At 48.3% G+C, this 6683-nt stretch overlaps 1 pseudogene; it reads left to right on the top strand.

The window, feature by feature from the left end:
* Window positions 1-306: 306 nt before the first annotated feature.
* On the top strand, window positions 307-6360 carry LOC128384384 (uncharacterized; annotated as a pseudogene).
* The last annotated feature ends 323 nt before the right edge of the window (window positions 6361-6683 follow it).

Genomic DNA, 6683 nt, shown 5'->3' with positions numbered 1-6683 from the left:
TGTGAAACAGTAAATAAACACTATAAATTTGTTTTAACAATATAAATTATTCACAGTAAAAGTGATTCATGAGCTTGTCAGTGGAAACCTGACAAATATGTTTTTATTAAATGAGAGTTAAAGTACTGAGATTTAGAATTTTTTTTCAGCATGAGTAGTAAAAGTAAAAAGTAAAGTATCTAAGTTGTCCGTTTGAGCTCCCGGAAGAACAAAACAACACGTGGCCTCTTCACGTGAGACCACACTGACTGGAGCACAGTTCAGTGACAGACGTTGCAGTGGTACAGTCCTACCGTAAGCACAAACATGAACTTCACCTTGCTAACAACTTTACTCTGTAAGTATATCTGCCACATTCTTTACTCAATATAAAATGACTAATTAATAACATCATGTGTATTGTTTGATCAGCCTATGAATAACTGACTTGTTTGTTTCAGGTTGTCTCGCTGTCTCTGTTTCTGAGTTTTACACTGTGGAGGTTCAGCCTGCTCAACAAGTCACACTTGTCAGGGTCTGTCAAGTGTCAAGTTGAAGCTTCCCAGGTGCACCCGCATACACCCCACCTTCCACGTCAGCCGGATCAAACCAGTCAAGGAGAGCCCACTCGTCCCCGCTGCTGAGCCCCTCCCTCGTCCCCGTCTTATCGATGGTGGGACGGTCTACACCGTCAGGAGGCTGCTGGATGTTCGGCGGCGGGGCCGGGCCTGCAGTACCTGGTGGACTGGGAGGGCTACGGGCCGGAGGAACGCTCGTGGGTCCCCTCTCGGGACATCTTGGACTCTCACCTCATTGCGGAGTTCCACCGACGCAATCCTCCGGGTCCTGGGCCGCCAGGTGTCGGCCGTTGGGGGGGGGGGGGGGGGGGGGGGGGGGGGTACTGTCAGGGTCTGTCATGTGTCTGTTTCCTGTTTTATTTTGACAGTCTAGTCTCTGTGCTCACTTCCTGTTCTCCGTGTGATTACCTGTTCCCGCCCTATTGTGTTTCACCTGTGTCTCGTTATCCCTCCTGTGTGTATATAACCAGTGCTCCCCTGTGTGTCAGTGCCAGAATGTCTTGTCTCCCCGAGCAGCTTCCCAGCCGTGTGTTTCTTCAGTGAGAATCTTCCTGTGTCTGCCTGTGCTCCCGAGTCTTCATCTCCTGTGTTGAAACCTCTGCTGTTCTGGATTTTGGACTAAATAAATATATATTGAGAACTGATTCTGTCTGCCTGCCTGCACTTGTGTCCGCTAGTCTCTGTGACCTGACAGAACATTCTCGCCACGATGGACACAGCAGAGCAGGGGTCTGTGCTCGCTGCCCTCGAAGGGCAGGAGCGTCGGCTCAGACAACAGGAGAAGGAGATTGAACAGATGCATCGGGCTGTGGCAGAGGCATCCCAGCGCAGTGAAGCGGCGTGCGAAACAGTTACCGCTCAGCTCACCTTAGTTAGTGTTAGGACCAACACTAACTTAGTGTTGGTCCTAACACTAACAGACTCAACAACTCATTTGTCCCCTGTGCCATCAAACTGTACAACTCCACTGTGGCAGGGGGAGGAAACAGGACACATAAGAGGAGTAACACCTGAAAACTCATACAGACTCTTATTATTTATTACTGGATACTTAAAAATGTAATACTCACTTGACTACAATCGTAACTTATCCTTCAGTTACCCAAAACCTGTTGCTACCTCGTGTACATATACATATACTTTCCTGTACATATACATACATATACACATATATATATATATATATATTTACAATGCATATACTTGCAATTTGCACACTGTTTTGCACTCTCCCTGGTATTTATAATGTGTGTTTTTACTGTGTAAGATGTGTGTTTTTATACTACTTTGTGTGTTTTTATTCAACCTGTACTTATTGTGGTGTTGCACTGGAACTTAAATTTCCTGAGGGGAACCTCCCCAAGGGATCAATAAAGTTTCTATCTATCTATCTATCTATCTATCTATCTATCTATCTATCTATCTATCTATCTATCTATCTCTCTCTCTCTCTCTCTCTCTCTCTCTCTCTCTCTCTCTCTCTCTCTCTCTCTCTCTCTCTCTCTCTCTCTCTCTCTCTCTCTCTCTCTCTCTCTCTCTCTCTCTCTCTCTCTCTCTCTCTCTCTCTCTCTCTCTCTCTCTCTCTCTCTCTCGGTCGCCCCATCAGGGAACCAGACCAGCTCGGTACCCCTCCCCAAGCTTCGGCCTCCATGAGCAGCTCACCTCCCAATGCGGTTCAGGAGGCAATGGAGGTTGGGCGTACCTGCCTCACCTCCGCTGAACGTCACCCGTCGGATGATGGAAGGTCGGTGCATATACTGTGCCCAGCTGGGTCATTTCATTGCCTCATGCCCTCTACGTGGTGCCCTACCTGATCCCCCCTCTAGGCCCCTGGTGAGTGTTACCACCCTTAAAAATAAACTCAGAGACAATTGACAAAGGTGAAACTAACCTCTGCCTCTTCTACTCTGCACGGTTCAGCATTAATTGATTCAGGTGCAGATTCTAACCTAATGGATTCCAGTCTAGCCCAGAGTCTAGGTGCCTCAGATGAGCCACTGCATACACCTCTTCTTGCCACTGCTCTTGACGGCAGGCTTCTTGCCACCGTTACTCACCAGACCCTCCCCCATCCGGATGTGCCTCCCTGACGGACATGTGGAAAACCTCCGTTTCCACCTGTATAACTCGGAGATGCATTCCCTGATCCTCGGGTACCCCTGGCTGATCCAGCACAACCCACACCTCAACTGGCTACCAGTCAGGTAATTGGGTGGAAAAAAGACTGCTACAAAAACTGTTTTCCTGACCCCGACTCTAATCTCTCTACTCAGAGTAAGACACAGTCAACGGACTCTCCTGACCTGACGGATGTCCCAGCCTGTTACCATGACTTACAATAAGTCTTCAGTAAGAGCAGAGCTGCTTCCCTTCCTCCCCATCGTGGTTATGATTGTGCTATCGACCTCCTCCCGGGCGCACCAATTCCTAAGGGCCGGTTGTACTCTCTGTCAGCAGTCGAGAGAAAGGCTATGGAGGACTACATTAATGACTCCCTCACAGCAGGGCTAATTCGGCCCTCCTCCTCTCCAGCTGGAGCAGGGTTCTTCTTCGTAGAGAAGAAGGACAAGAGTCTAAGACCATGCATAGACTACTCCCCACTCAACAACATTACCACTAAGAACCGTTACCCCCCTCCCGCTAATTTCTTCTGTTTTTGATGTCCTCAAGGGCACTAAAGTGTTCACAAAATTGGATTAGCAGAACGCGTATCACTTAATACGCATCCGGGAGGGGGATGAATGGAAAACAGCTTTCAATACGCCCATTGGCCACTATGAGTACTTGGTCATGCCCTTTGGATTGACAAACGCCCCCACAGTCTTCCAAGCCCTAGTGAACGATGTCCTGAGGGACCTCCTGAATCAAACTGTTTTTGTATATCTTGATGATATACTTATTTTTTCCCCCGAGTCTCATGTTCAGATCGTATGGGAAGTATTGAAAAGACTGTTAAGAAATGAACTGTTTGTCAAAGCAGAAAAGTGTGAATTCCACAGGAAACAAGTGTCCTTTCTGGGGTACGTGATCTCCCATGACCAATTGGAAATGGACCCCAGAAAAGTCCAGGCGGTGGCAGAGAGGCCCACCCCCACCTCCTGAAAAGACGTACAAACATTTCTCAGTTTCGCAAATTTTTATCCTAAGTTCATTAGAAACTTTAGCTCTGTGGCCGCCCCTTTAAGTGCCTTAACCTCTCCCAAGGTTTCGTTTCAGTGGTCTCAATCCTCCGAGGAGGCGTTCCAGCGCCTGAAGAAGCTCTTCACCACAGCTCCGGTCCTCACCCTACCCTCAGTCGACCAACAGTTCGTCGTGGAAGTGGACGCCTCCAGCTCCGGAGTGGGGGCTGTCTTGTCCCAGAGATCAAGTATGGATAATAAGATCCACCCCTGTGCTTTCCTTTACCGAAGGTTATCCCAGGCAGAGAGAAACTACTCGGTGGGGGACCGGGAGCTGTTGGCTGTAAAAGGGAGTGTGGAAGGCAAGGTGAAAGAGGCTCTCAGAGCTATTCCAGCACCCCCTGAGACTCCTACGAACAAGTTGTTTGTTCCCCCGCCCCTCTGGGGAGAGGTTAGGAAGTGGGCTCATGAAAGTAAGTTCTCCTGTCATCCTGGCACCCGCCGAACCCTCTTCAGAGTGTTGGAGCGGTTCTGGTGGGTTAATGCCAAGGATGACGTGTCAGAATATGTCGCTTCCTGTCCTGTCTGTTCCCGGCAGAAAAGTTCCAATGCCCCACCGGCTGGCCTCCTTCACCCTCTGCCCGTGCCACAGTGCCCCTGGTCGGACCTCTCAGTGGACTTCGTCACTGGCCTCCCTTCATCCGAAGCTAACACGGTCATCCTCACGGTCGTTGACAGATTCTCTAAAATGGTTAAATTCATCCCCTCACCCAAACTGCCATCTGCCAAACAGACCGCTGAACTCTCGCTCCAGAACATTTTCAGAACCTTCGGATTCCCCAGGAACATTCTGTCCGACCGGGGGCCAGAGTTCGTGGCTCAGTTCTGGGAGGCTTTCTGTCAGCTGGTGGGGGCCACTAGGAGCCTCTCCTCTGGATACCACCCCCAGACCAATGGCCAGATGGAGAGGCTGAACCAGGATTTGGAGACCGGTCTTCGCTTTCTCTCCTCAGACAACCCCTCATCGTGGTCCAATTTCAAAAATCATTAATGAATCTGCTGTCAAGTTGAAGCTTCCCAGGTGCACCCGCATACACCCCACCTTCCACGTCAGCCGGATCAAACCAGTCAAGGAGAGCCCACTCGTCCCCGCTGCTGAGCCCCTCCCTCGTCCCCGTCTTATCGATGGTGGGACGGTCTACACCGTCAGGAGGCTGCTGGATGTTCGGCGGCGGGGCCGGGCCTGCAGTACCTGGTGGACTGGGAGGGCTACGGGCCGGAGGAACGCTCGTGGGTCCCCTCTCGGGACATCTTGGACTCTCACCTCATTGCGGAGTTCCACCGACGCAATCCTCCGGGTCCTGGGCCGCCAGGTGTCGGCCGTTGGGGGGGGGGGGGGGGGGGGGGGGGGGGGTACTGTCAGGGTCTGTCATGTGTCTGTTTCCTGTTTTATTTTGACAGTCTAGTCTCTGTGCTCACTTCCTGTTCTCCGTGTGATTACCTGTCCCCGCCCTATTGTGTTTCACCTTTGTCTCATTATCCCTTCCCTCCTGTGTGTATATAACCAGTGCTCCCCTGTGTGTCAGTGCCAGAATGTCTTGTCTCCCCGAGCAGCTTCCCAGCCGTGTGTTTCTTCAGTGAGAATCTTCCTGTGTCTGCCTGTGCTCCCGAGTCTTCATCTCCTGTGTTGAAACCTCTGCTGTTCTGGATTTTGGACTAAATAAATATATATTGAGAACTGATTCTGTCTGCCTGCCTGCACTTGTGTCCGCTAGTCTCTGTGACCTGACAACACTGCACTGCTCCAACTTTTCCAGTCTTCGCAGTCACATCTTCTGGTTCAAACTGGCTGACAGATCTAACTCCAGCTGCATCTCCTCTATGATGAGCTCTAAGACAGATGCCTCATTATATGATGGATGTCAAAATGGCAAATTTAATATGACATCCAACACCACCACCCTCTTCCTCAAGATTACACAAGTGGATTTATCTGACTCTGGACTGTATTTCTGTGGATTTAAATCAGATGGGAATCCAGTTATTGTCAGTGCAACATATTTAAAGGTTCAAGGTAAGACTCTTTTCTGTCTTTTCATTGAAAATCAACAAATTTGTGTCAAAGTTAAGAAAGTAGAGGTAAAACACGGTACAAAAAGTTTGATTCAATCATGTCTCTTGTAGAAGTGTTTGATGGAATAAGGACGCTGTTGACTGTGATCCTGGTTGGTGTGACTGATTCCTCATTATAGTCATCATGGCTCTGCTTGTCAAAATAAGGAAAACTTCATACAGGTACTTGTATTTGGTTTAAATTAAGTTAAGTTTACAAATGCAACATTGTCTTTGCCTATGTGTTAATTTAAAAGACAAAAAAAGATGAACTGAAAACAACTGACGACCAGTTTTACTCTTTCTGTCATTCAGCTCAAAATGAGAGGCAGAATCCACAACACAGTGAGGTGATCAAAGTCTATTTTCTACGCTGTCTGCTTCATTTATCACATCATGCTTTTATTTTGCTATGTGAGATGAGTGACTGTGAATATGTTTATTTACAGAATCTGACCTCTGATGACCTGAACTATGCAGCGCTGAGTTTCCATCCAAAAGCTAAAACTAGAAGAAGGCCTGCATCAGACAGAGAGCTGGAGACAAATGTGATTAATGCTGCCACCAGATAGACTCAGGAAACTACTGGAACTGCAACTCAGAGTGAAACTGATCTGGTCATTGGTCTGTTCTTACACTTGTTACTGTGGTAACAAACAGCACAGTGTGTATCAACCTAAAGAGGAGTGTCAACCACAGGAAGACAGGTCTGCAGCTCTCTAACTCTCACAATGTAAACTAAAGCCACAAAACAACATGAAGACACTGAGCTGCAGCAAACATCAACAACACAAATACATCTTAAAACAGGTCTGGAGGGAATCTTTAACTAAACCTGAACATGACTGCACTCACTGATTTGTCTTCTTGATGTCTTCTACTAATACATTTACAC

This window comes from Scomber japonicus, chromosome 22, assembly GCF_027409825.1.
Source record: "Scomber japonicus isolate fScoJap1 chromosome 22, fScoJap1.pri, whole genome shotgun sequence".
NCBI lineage: Eukaryota > Metazoa > Chordata > Actinopteri > Scombriformes > Scombridae > Scomber > Scomber japonicus.
Note: the sequence above shows the minus strand (reverse complement) of the source record. Positions and strands in the feature narration are given on the sequence as shown.